Source organism: Parasteatoda tepidariorum, chromosome 6 (genome assembly GCF_982258835.1).
Source record: "Parasteatoda tepidariorum strain Cologne lab strain chromosome 6, Ptep-v5.0, whole genome shotgun sequence".
Taxonomy (NCBI): Eukaryota; Metazoa; Arthropoda; class Arachnida; order Araneae; family Theridiidae; genus Parasteatoda; species Parasteatoda tepidariorum.
The window spans coordinates 97,685,844-97,699,847 of record NC_141760.1 but is presented as its reverse complement, the minus strand read 5'-3'; positions in this window follow the sequence as shown (position 1 = coordinate 97,699,847).

Below are 14,004 nucleotides of genomic sequence, written 5' to 3'. Positions count from 1 at the left end.
TTTTGACGAAATATAGGAAAAATTGGTATTCAGAGTTTCTGTAAAAAGTATGTTAGCCTTCTTGCCACGCTTTTTTTTCCATTAAAATAAGTTCAGAAATTGCGCATTTTTATAGCATATTTTTAAAATCAGATGACTCTAAAATTGGCACGGCTTCGGAATCTTCTTGCAAATTTCAATTTTTAGTATTTCCTGCTTAACAAAATAAGGCATTTTCCTGATAACAAATTATACTACAATAATATCTTGGGAATCGTGCTAAAGTAAAAAAATTAAACTAAATAGTTTAGTATATTATCAGGAAAAAAATCTACTTGGTATCATAAAGAGTGAAAGATATAATGAAATAATTAGTGAATCACACGTGGTCAGATAATTAAAAATTTAATTTCACAACTAAGATGTTAGGACGACATTTAAGATACTGAGATATTTTAAGACGTTTAAAAATTTTGGCTACGAATTCGACAGCTTTTTATGTTCGGTCTCTTCATACTCTTTGTAGTGACTTAAAAAACATCAACGCTATTTTAGATAATCTATGTTGAAGTCACAAGAAAAAAAAAAGACAATCAATAATTTATAATCTTTTTTCGAAAAAATAGTATGCTTAGTAAATAATCAGCTGTTTTGCATTAAATATTTTTAAACAGTGGAATGTTTTTAATTTCTTAACAAGGTTTTATTCTTAGCTAGCAGACAATAATTCTTTTTAAAAAAAACTTGACTATAATTTAAAAAGGAGCTTTGCTTTAAAGAAAACCTAAATTAAAGTACTAAAAACATTGATTAGTTATTAATGAAGAAATAATAAACGTAAAAGGGTAAAGAATAAGATTTTTAAAAATGTTAAAATTTAATTAAAAAGTTGGAAAAATAGTTCTGCGAAATACTTCCGGAAATTTCTTCTAAGATTAAGACGATGTATGGTAAACCATTAAGGGAAGAAACACACCCCAGTGAAGGAACATTTTAAAGATATTTTTTAAAAATAAGATTTTAAACGTTTTAATTTTGATTGATTGGTAACAGTAGCTTACTGCCTAACAATAGGAAATCATCTAACAAGGCATTGAGTTATCTGGTCTTAGAGTCTTCTCTGGAAAAAGTTTTGAATTTGTTAGTATCAATTCTACGCCTTGTTTCTTAGACAAAATTATAAGGTCAGTGTTTGTACTTATCCGTTTAAAGTACAATTAATTGCATGTAATAATGTTTTTTCTCTTATTGTGAAAAAAAAATACAAAATATGGTTATTGAAGTTACGTTTTATTTATTTTAAGCATCATAACATAAGCAAGTACTGAGATTAGGTGGTGTTTATTAACTGGATTACCAAACGATGAAAAACCAACGAATAAACAAGAGTTCCTTTACTTGGATTTTTTCAAGTTAAGGAAAATAAAAGAAAATTTTTAATTTTCTTGTACCTTTAGTCACATTATGCATCAAAATTAGGTTAAAAATAGAAAAATCAACTTCTAACCAGTGAAGGAACAGGCATGTTCCTTCACTAAGAATAGATTTCCCAGTGCATGAACAGTATGCGTGAAATATGATTTTACATGGATAATAAGTATTTCTGCGGTATAGAGGACACCTAAAATACAGTTAAATGTTGCATGAATAGTGCCTATAACAATTTCATTTCAAAATGCAAATTTTATTGCTAAGTTTATTTAAAGAATTATAATATTAATTTATTTATTATTTATCTTTATAAATGTAGTGATTAGTTATTACATCATACCTAAGACACCTTAATAAACTACGTTTACTGACTAAATATAACAACTAAATACAATAAAAAAAGCCTGAATAGAAAATTTCTTTGCAGGCTTTAGTGCCAATAATTAGCTTAAATATTATCTTATTGCTGTTATTAAAAGGAGCTACGGGGTGTGATGTGAGCGTGCCTCCTGATACGACTTTTGTCCCTTTCGAAGCCATTATTTGCTCTTCAACAAAGAAAAATAATTATTTTTATATATAGAACACTTTATTCTTTTTAAAATATTGAAAAAGAAATTAAAAAATAATATAATATGAAATGAATAAATAAATAAGAATTATCCGAAATTTATCCGTATATTAGCTATTATTCGCTATTTCCCAAAGAAAAAATAGTTATTTTTATATACCGGACACTTTAGTCACGTTAAAATATCGAAAAATATATGAAAAAAATAATATAAAATGAATAAAAAAAACTTCAAAGTCGACCCTTGCAGGGTTTCGAACCCAGGGTCTCCGGGACAACAAATCGAACTTGCCTAAACCGCTACCAACTTTGCCACGCTTCACATGCCAGCTCCACGAGTATTTAGCTTAAAACTCCTCCTCCCTGTTAGTCAACAGAACATATTTTGGGTCATTGAGGGCCCACTAATTGGTCTATAAGAAATTGTTTCGGTACAATTGTTAGTCATATTAAACTCTAAGTTCGCGCCAAGTTTGAAGCTTATAGGTTGATATTATAAGAAGTTACGAGGTGTGATGTGTGCGTGCCTCCTTATAAGACTTTTGTCCCTTTTGAAGCCATTATTTGCTCTTTAACAAAGAAACTTAAATCTTTTTATATATAGAAAACTTTATACTTTTTGAAATATTGAAAAAAAAGTCAAAATAATAATACAAGATAAAATAAATAAATAAATAAGAATCATTCGAAATTTATCCGTTTATTAGCTAAAATTCGCTATTTCCCAAAGAAAAAATAGTTATTTTTATATACCGGACTCTTTATACACGTTAAAATATCGAAAAATATAATAAAAAAAATAATGTAAAATAAATAAAAAGAACTTGAAAGTCGACCCTTGCAGGATTTCGAACCCAGGGTCTCCGGGACAACAAATCTAACTTGCCCAAAGCGCTACCAACTTTGCCACGCTTCACATGATAGCTCCACGAATATTTAGCTTAAAACTCCTCCTCCCTGTTAGTCAGCAAAGCATATTTTGGATCATTGTGGGCCCACTAATTGGTCTAGAAAAAATTGTTTCGGTACAATTATTAATTATATTAAACTCTAAGTTCGCACCGAGTTTGAAATTTATAGGTTAATATTATAGGGAGTTACGGGGTGTGAAGTGTACGTGCCTCCTTGTAAGGCATTTGTCCCTTTTGAAGCTATTATTTGCTCTTTAACAAAGAAACTTAAATCTTTTTATATATAGAAAACTTTATACTTTTTGAAATATTGAAAAAAAAGTCAAAATAATAATACAAGATAAAATAAATAAATAAATAAGAATCATTCGAAATTTATCCGTTTATTCAATATAAAATAAAAGAAATAAATAAACAAAAATTATCCGAAATTTATCCATTTAAAGGCTATTATTCGCTATTTCCCAAAGAAAATATAGTTATTTTTATATACCGAACACTTTATTCACGTTAAAATATCGAAAAATATATTTAAAAAATTATATAAAAAAAATACAAAAAACTTGAAAGTCAATCCGTTGCAAGGTTTCGAACCCAGGGTCTCCGGGACAACAAATCTAACTTGACCAAAGCCCTACCAACTTTGACACGCTGCACATGCCAGCTCCACGAATTTTTAGCATAAAACACCTTCTCCCTGTTAGTCAACAAAACATATTTTGGCTCATTATGGGCCCACTAATTGGTCTATAAAAAATTGTTTCCTTACAATTGTTAGTTATATTAAACTCTAAGGTCGGGCCGAGATTGAAGTTTATAGGTTAATATTATAGAGAGTTAAGGGGAGTGATGTGTGCGTGCCTCCTTGTAAGGCATTTGTCCCTTTTGAAGCTATTATTTGCTCTTTAACAAAGAAACTTAAATCTTTTTATATATAGAAAACTTTATACTTTTTGAAATATTGAAAAAAAAGTCAAAATAATAATACAAGATAAAATAAATAAATAAATAAGAATCATTCGAAATTTATCCGTTTATTAGCTAAAATTCGCTATTTCCCAAAGAAAAAATAGTTATTTTTATATACCAGACTCTTTATACACGCAAAAATATCGAAAAATATACTAAAAAAAATAATATAAAATAAATAAAAGGAACTTTAAAGTCGACCCTAGCAGGGTTTCGAACCCAGGGTCTCCGGGACAACAAATCTAAATTGCCCAAAGCGCTACCAACATTGCCACGCTTCACATGCCCGCCCCACGAATATTTAACTTAAAACACCTCCTCCCTGATAATCACCAAAACATATTTTGGGTCATTGTGGGCCCACTAAATGGTCTAGAAAAAATTATTTCGGTACAATTGTTAGTTATATTAAACTCTAAGGTCGGGCCGAGTTTGAAGTTTATAGGTTAATATTATAGGGAGTTACGGGGTGTGATGTGTGCGTGCCTCCTTGTAAGACTGTTGTCCCTTTAGAAGCCATTATTTGCTCTTTAACAAAGAAAATTAATTCTTTTTATATATAAAATACTTTATTCTTTCTAAAATATTGAAAAAGATATTAAAAAAATAATATAATATTAAAAAAAATAATATAATATTAAAAAAAATAATAAGAATTATCCGAAATTTATCCGTTTATTAGCTATCATTCGCTATTTCCCAAAGAAAAAATAGTTATTTTTATATACCGAACACTTTATTCACGTTAAAATATCGAAAAATATGTTAAAAAAATTATATAAAAAAAATTAAAAAAAAACTTGCATTTCGACCCGTTGCAAGGTTTCGATCCCAGTTTCTCAGGACAACAAATCTAATTTGCCCAAAGCGTTACCAACTTGCCCACGCTTCACATTCCAGCCCCACGAATATTTAGCTTAAAACATCTCCTCTCTGTTAGTCAACAAAACATATTTTTGGTCATTGTGAGCCCACTAATTGGCCTATAAAAAATTATTTCGGTACAATTGTTAGTTATATTAAACTCTAAGGTCGGGCCGAGTTTGAAGGTTATAGGTTAATATTATAGGGAGTTACGGGGTGTGACGCGCGCGTGCCTCCTTATATGACTTTTGACCCTTTTGAAGTCATTATTTGCTCTTTAACAAGGAAAATTAATTCTTTTTTTTATATAGAACACTTTATTCAATTTGAAATATTGAAAAAGAAGTTAAAAAATTAATCCATAATAAAATAAATAAGTAAATAAGAATTATCCGAAATTTATCCGTTTATTAGCTGAAATTCGCTATTTCCCAAAGAAAAAATAGTTATTTTTATATACCGGACTCTTTATACACGTTAAAATAAGGAAAAATATACTAAAAAAAATAATATATAATAAATAAAAAGAACTTGAATGTCGGCCCTAGCAGGGTTTCGAACCCAGGGGCTCTGGACAACAAATTTCACTTGCCCAAAGCGCTACCAACTTTGCCACGCTTCACATGCCAGCCCCACGAATATTTAGCTTAAAACATCTCCTCCCAGTTAGTCAACAAAACATATTTTGGGTCATTGTGGGCCCACTAAATTGTCTAGAAAAATTGTTTCGGTACACTTGTTAGTTATATTAAACTCTAAGTTCGCACCTAGTGTGAAGTTTATAGGTTAATATTATAGGGAGTTACGGGGTGTGACGTGTGCGAGCCTCCTAATACGACTTTTGTGCCTTTTGAAGCCATTATTTGCTCTTTAACAAAGAAAAATAATTCATTTTTTATATAGAACACTTTATTCAATTTAAAATATTGAAAAAGAAGTTAAAAAAATAATATAAAATAAAATAAATAAATAAATAAGAATTATCCGAAATTTTTCCGTTTAAAGGCTATTATTCGCTATTTCCCAAAGAAAAAATAGTTATTTTTATATATCGAGCACTTTATTCACGTTAAAATATCGAAAAATATATTTAAAATATTGTATTAAAAAAATAAAAAAAACTTGAAAGTCAACCCGTCACAAGGTTTCGAGCCCAGGGTCTCTGGACAGCAAATCTAACTTGCCCAAAGCGCTACCAACTTTGCCACGCTTCACATGCCAGCGCCATGAATATTTAGCTAAAAACACCTCCTCCCTATTAGTAAGCAAAACATATTTTGGGTCATTGCGGGCCCACTAATTGGTCTATAAAAAATTATTTCGGTACAATTGTTAGTTATATTAAACTTTAAGATTGGGCCGAGTTTGAAGTGTATAGGTTAATATTATCGGGAGTTATGGGGAGTTGTGTGTGCGTGCCTCCTTATAAGACTTTTGTCCCTTTTGAAGCCATTATTTGCTCTTTAACAAAGAAAATTAATTCCTTTTATTGATAGAATACTTTATTCTTTCTAAAATATTGAAAAAGAAATTAAAAAAATAATATAATATAAAATAAATAAATAAATAAGAATTATCCGAAATTTATCCGTTTATTAGCTATTATTCGCTATTTCCCAAAGAAAAAATAGTTATTTCTATATTCCGAACACTTTATTCACGTTAAAATATCGAAAAATATGTTAAAAAAATTATATAAAAAAAATTTTAAAAAACTTTAAAGTCGATCCTTGCAGGGCTTCGAACCCAGGGTTTCCGGGACAACAAATCTAACTAGCCCAACGCGCTACCAATATTGCCACGCTTCACATGCCAGCGCCACGAATATTTAGCTAAAAACATCTCCTCCCTGTTAGTCAACAAAACATATTTTGGGTCATTGTGGGCCCACTAATTAATCTATAAAAAATTATTTCGGTACAATTGTTAGTTATATTAAACTCTAAGTTCGGGCCGAGTTTGAAGTTTATAGGTTAATATTATAGGGAGTTACGGGGTGTGATGTGTGCGTGCCTCCTTATAAGACTGTTGTCCATTTTGAAGCCATTATTTGCTCTTTAACCAAGAAAATTAATTCTTTTTATATATTGAACACTTTATTCTTTTTAAAATATTGAAAAAGAAATTAAAAAAATAGTATAATATAAAATAAATAAATAAATAAGATTTATTTGAAATTTATCCGTTTATTAGCTGAAATTCGCTATTTCCATAAGAAAAAATAGTTATTTTTATATACCGGACTCTTTATACACGCTAAAATATCGAAAAATATACTAAAAAAATAATATAAAATAAATAAAAAGAACTTGAAAGTCGATCGTTGCAGGGTTTCGAACCCAGGGTCTCCGGGACAAAAAATCTAACTTGCCCTAAGCGCTACCAACGTTGCCACGCAACACATGCCAGCGCCACGAATATTTAGCTAAAAACATCTCCTCCCTGTTAGTCAACAAAACATATTTTGGGTCATTGTGGGCCCACTAATTAATCTATAAAAAATTATTTCGGTACAATTGTTAGTTATATTAAACTCTAAGTTCGGGCCGAGTTTGAAGTTTATAGGTTAATATTAGAGGGAGTTACGGAGTGTGATGTGTGCGTGCCTCCTTATAAGACTGTTGTCCCTTTTGAAGCCATTATTTGCTCTTTAACAAAGAAAATTAATTCTTTTTATATACAGAACACATTATTCCTTTTAAAATATTGAAAAAGAAATTAAAAAAATAAAATAATACAAAATAAGTAAATAAATAAGAATTTTCGGAAATTTATCCGTTTATTAGCTATTATTCGCTATTTCCCTATGAAAAATTGTTTATTTTTATATACCGGACTCTTGATACTCGTTAAAATATCGAAAAATATACTAAAAAAAAATAATATGAAATAAATAAAAAGAACTTGAAAGTCGATCGTTGCAGGGTTTCGAACCCAGGGTCTCCGGGACAAAAATTCTAACTTGCCCAAAGCGCTACCAACGTTGCCACGCAACACATGCCAGCGCCACGAATATTTAGCTAAAAACATCTCCTCCCTGTTAGTCAACAAAACATATTTTGGGTCATTGTGGGCCCACTAATTAGTCTATAAAAAGTTATTTCGATACAATTGTTAGTAATATTAAACTCTAAGTTCGGGCCGAGTTTGAAGTTTATAGGTTAATATTATAGGGAATTACGGGGAGTGGTGTGTGCGTGCCTCCTCATAAGACTTTTGTCCCTTTTGAAGGCATTATTTGCTCTTTAACAAAGAAAATTAAATCTTTTTAAATATAGAACACCTTATTCTTTTTGAAATATTGAAAAAAAAATCAAAAAAATAATACAAAAGAAAATAAATAAATAAATAAGAATTATCCGAAATTTATCCGTTTATTAGCTGAAATTCGCTATTTCCATAAGGAAAAAATAGTTATTTTTATATACCGGACTCTTTATACACGTTAAAATATCGAAAAATATACTAAAAAAAATAATATAAAATAAATAAGAAGAATTTGAAAGTCGACCCTTGCAGGGTTTCGAACCCCGGGTGTACGGGACAACAAATCTAACTTGCCCAAACTGGTACCAACTTTGCCACGCTTCACATGTCAGCCCCACGAATATTTAGCTTAAAACACCTCCTGTTTGTCAACAAAACATATTTTGGGTCATTGTGGGTCCACTAATTGGTCTATAAAAAATTGTTTCGGTACAATTTTTAGTTATATTAAACTCTAAGTTCGCGCCGAGTTTGAAGTTTATAGGTTAATATTATAGGGCAGGGGTGGCGAACCTTTATACATCAACGTGCCATTTTTCTAAAAAAAAAATTTTAATGAGGTCATAGACGTGCCGTCAAATAATTTATGTTTCGTGATTATAGGGAAAATAATAATGCAAAACACTATCAACTCAAAACTCTTTATTTACGTTGAAATAAAATACATTTTGCAATGTCTCAGTTATACGCATAATTCAACTTAAAGTAACATCAGTGTGACTTCTGTTGTTGCAGATTAGATGACAAATAACTTATATTAGGTCGTAAGATGTTAGTTTAAGCAGGACTCTTAAATTATTTTTGCTAGTTATTTATTGTTAGCTTGTTTTTTATGGTTATTAATTGTTTTTTTAGCATTAATTGTTAATTTTGTTTATTAATAGTTGTTTATTATTTTGTTTGATTTTCGTGAATTTTAATTTAATTGTTACATATGCTTCAATTGTGATAGGTGGCGTGCCCAAAATATTGTGTCGAGTGCCATAAATGGCACGCGTGCCAATGGTTCGCCATCCCTGTTATAGGGAGTTACGTCGTGTGATGTGTGCGTTCCTCCTGTTACGACTTTTGTGCCTTTTTCAGTCATTATTCGCTCTTTAGCAAAGAAAAATAATTATTTTTATGTGTTGAACTCTTTATTCAATTTAAAATATTGAAAAAAAAAGTTTCAAAAAATAACATAAAATAAAATAAATATATAAATAAAATTATCCGAAATTTATCCGTTTATTAGCTATTATTCGCTATTTCCCAAAGAAAAAATAGTTATTTTTTTATACCGAACACTTTATTCACGTTAAAATATCGAAAAATATATTAACGTCCTGACGGGAACTGGTAGGAAAAATCCATTTAAAGACAATCATCCAGGTGAAAAATGGGTGAAGTTTTTTTTTAAGGTGACATCCACCGATAACTCAGTGCAATGCGAAGATAATTTCCAAAGGCAAAACTTCCCTTAGAGAATAATATTCGAAATACTGGTTTTAAGAACTTTAAAAGAATCTTTAGAAGGGAAGTAGCCCTGGCATCCTTTTAGAAAGTGATAGCATTTACAATGCGAACGAAACGAGAGTTGAATACTACCCTTAAACGGTTAAAATCTTTGGCTCTAAAAATTATAAGGATTTATATTCTGAAGTACCTAGGAAAGAAAAAGTACCTCCGTTGGTAGTTTTTCCTTACTGAAGAATTCTTTGAGATATTACTGAATCAGTCACTGCTACATATTTCATTGGAAAAAGCTATTCATGAAATGAAACGATGACCGCAGCAACATTTTACAAATATATTGCAAATGTTTCTACCCATGGCTAATTAAAAATGCTATCAAATTCCATATTTTGCTTCTTTCTGCATAGGTATAAATCTCATATCAATTTGAAACTGAGCAAGTTTTGTTCATCAGAATAAATTTTCTGGTTTAGTTTTTTACCTAATTCATGGAAATCTCCCATTAGATCTTGAAAACAAAAGAATTGTAAAACAATATGTCGAGAAAATTTTACATCCATTTTGAAATAAGATTTTGAGGTATCTACTGAAGTTAAAATGCTTTTATGAAATGCGATATTTTTCCATTCGATGTAGAAAACGTTTACTTTAACAAATGCATGCGAAACAGACACCAAGAGTTAATGAGCAAGACAGCCTATCAACAAAACACATGCTTCGAGAGTAACAATGCTCTATTTCTTCAGAAGCTTGAGAAGGAAATCTCACAAGTTATGTTGCAAATTTTTAAAGGAATATTGACAGAAAAGTTTAATCTCCCAGATATCCAATAGCCTGTGCTTTTCTCAATTTGGAAGAATTTATTTAAAAAAGAACATTTGGTTAATCAAATTTTGGCACTGAAGATGAAACAACTATTATTGATAATGAATGCATCTTGAAAACTGATTTTGAGATAAGTCCTCTTGAGGCATTGTTAGTTGCAAAAACAATTGGTTCCATAAGTAAATGGTAAGTACTACTGAAGACCCACTAGATATAATTCAGTGAGAGATGGAATTTACTCAAACTTCGAAACTCCTTTTTCTCATTTATTATCCAGTGAGGAATTCTAGAAATGGTACTGGAAAATCAAAAGAAATTTCGAAGATACAATTACATTGGCCAAAAATTTGGAAAAAGGAGGAAGGTTAAATCAAAAGAAAAAGAAATAAATTACTTTTTTACATTAACTTCAGAAAAAGAACGAAAATTTAAGAGATTGAAAAAGCTGAAAAAAAAGTTAAAGCAGAAAGTATGACGAAGAGAAAAAAAAAATACTTAAAACGATTTTTAAAAAAAAGCTTAAGAAATATGGGGAAAGGAGTAAACAAAAAAGTGATCTAATTATAATAATAATAAAAACATCATAGGATTACACAATGATAAACGCTCATAATTTAGAACGGACTATTAAACTGTGAGAAAAAAAATGAAACAAATTTTTTTAAATTATGTATGCAAACAAATTTTACTTTCCATTCCACGACAGAAAAAAAGTAACATTTTCTACGTTAACTGTGGTTATATGTTGTAATTCCAAGAAAAATCTTGTTTTTAGACATCTGTGTGGCCTAAGGATACCTAACGAGCATCAAACATTCTCAAAATTAAGTGTTCATTCACTGGAGAATTTAGTGTTTATTCAATGTAAAAACTGTTCCTTCACTTGGTTATCTTACTACTTATTATTTAAACCACCAAGAGCTTAAAACAGTATTATGTAAGTTATCTGAATTTTTTTTACATAATTTGCATTTAATAACAAATATGTCGACACCATCATTTAGCTAAAAGTACAAATTTTGAAATTTTTATGATTTTTTTTTAAAGGCAAGCTAAGCTTAAGTGTTCCTTCACTGGTTAGTTTACCCTATAAGATGTTGAGAAATTTGCTATGTTGTAAGAGATGCTTAAAAATGTTGACTACATACTTTTATTAATATTTATAAAATATATATTCAAGAAATTTATGAATATTTTAATCCAAATTTATTCTTACGTATGTATATTATTGAAATTGTATCAGTTATTGAGAAAAAAAACTAAAAAATAATCACATTAAAGAAGCACAATCTGCTGTATAATCATATTCTATCAGAAGCATGCTTTTATAAAACTCCACATTCGCTGAATGAAATGTTTTTTATTCAATAAAATGTTTTATTCAAATTTCTTTACTAAATTGCAAATAGATTTTTAGACGACTAAAAAAGAAACATCGTATTTTATAGCTTAAAAAAAATAAAATAAAAAGATTAGCAAACGAATATTAGCGAAAAAAATATGAATGAAATTTTACGCTGCGCGCGTGAAGTCAAGTTCCTCGCAAGTTTATCACATTTTAATATTAATCGCCCCATTTAATCATTTCTTCATTGTCGCCAAATTATTTTTTTAAAAATAATTAATTTTAATTTTCCTCAGCTTCTAATAAATAAAAACAGTTGAAACTTCACATTTTTCAAATGAAAAATATATAGATTATTATGGTATAAAAAAATTCATACCTTATAATTCGAAATTTTTTCATCCTCAATTTAATTAAATGATAAGAAATATTTAACAATTTTTAAAAATTATTTTTTTCATGAAATTATCTTTGGGTAAGTGAGTTTTATGACTTGAAATTTTCTTTGAATTGCTTTATTAGTTTTAAAAATATGACTGAAAACCTAAAAAGTGAAATTAACATTAAGGGATACGAACTTTGTATCGCTCTCCTGACCAAACTATGGGGACCATATTTCCCAAACTATATTTTCTGACCAAACTATGGGGATTGCGGCTACCCCCTATATTTTGAAGGTTAAGAATCAAAATATGTAAAAAAAAATATATGTTTATTCGGAGAAAGTACGTTTTTGTGTCTGATTTCGTAACTTAATTAATAGTTATCACTAATTAATTAGCATATTTGAGGTCATCCCCAGGAACCATTAAGATTAACACTTAGTTTTTGAAAATCCGATCATTAGAACGAAAGTTATTCAGGGTGATATCTTTTTTTTTTTTTTTTTTTTTTTTTTTTTGCTGACTGTACATATCATATAAACAATAAATCTGATCAAGTTTATAGGCAAACATAGGTCTTTTAAATATTTAGAACTTGAGCAAAAAGTTCCGATGATTAAAAAAAAATATTAACATTACAAATAAGCCCTTTTTGTGTACCAAATAGTATGTCTATAATTTTTCGATAGTGCCTCGTGTTTAGGTATATTAAAATAATATATGAAACCACGTTCAAAATCATAGATTAATATAAAGGCAAAATATAGGTCTTCAAGTGTATGCAGAGAGCACACGAAATCTGAAATTTTTCAAAATAACCATACTGTAAAGAAACTGAAGGAAAAAAAAGCATTTTATTAGAAAAAGGATATTTCTTTAATTAAACGGGAATAAAATTAGCTAATAGTAAAACCCAGCTTTTTCGAGATCTATAACAGAGCATCCCGTGATCCAAATTTGCTTCCTTGTGATAAGCATTGCTGGCACCTTATACCACGAGGACGTGTGGTTCATCTCACTAACAAACAGGACTCCAGATTTTAGGTCATTTCCGAAAATTTTCTCATAGCACCCACTGGGAAAAAATTATGCCCTATTGTGTGGCCCCTAAGACTCCTATAAGATTGTGGCTTAGTGTGGTACGTCACAACAATATATTTGAAAAGTTTCAAAATAGGTATATAATGGCATTATGTTTATTTAGAACGTGAACTATATTCTAAAAAGTTCCAACGCTTTTATTAAAAGTGGGATATTGACATTATAATCAGGCCCTTCTTTTTAGGAGCCCAACTAAATCATCAATAATTTTGGAACTTGGCTTCGTGATTAGATATTTTTTACTATTAAATGAAGCCAATTTTAAAAATTATAGTAATACATAAAAATCAAAATATAGGCCTACAAGTATAGGCAAAGAACACATGAAATCTTCATTAATGTTTCAGAGTTTCCAGCAGTTTTCTTTTTAAAGGAGTACATTGAGAAAGATAATATAAAATACTTTATTACAATAAATTATGTATTTTTATTTTTTAAAATAATTAACCAAATTAATATAATTTATAAATTTTATTGAAACACTGTATTAAAAGTTGTAAAGGTTTTTAGTAGAAAAAAATATTTCCATAAATAAAAGTAAAAATAAGCTAATAATATGCCCTGGAAATTTTCGAGCATAACGATAACGTTCTGGAATTCAAACTAGCACCCTTGTGATTATTATTTCTGCCTCTACAGACAAACTGTACCGTGGTTCTTCTGGTTAGAGATCGGGATTTCATATTCTAATTCAATTCCTCGGATTTGTGTACAGTTCATACTTGGGACAAATTAACCCCCACTGTGTGGCTCCTAATTTGTCTGCGATTGTATGGCTTATTTGTAGTGTGGAACTCATAAGCAATATATCTGACCAAGTTAAAAAAAATTTAGGTTTATATTAAACAAATTTTAATCTTTAGTTGTTATTTTTCAGCGTGACGTCAAAACCTGTAAAGAACT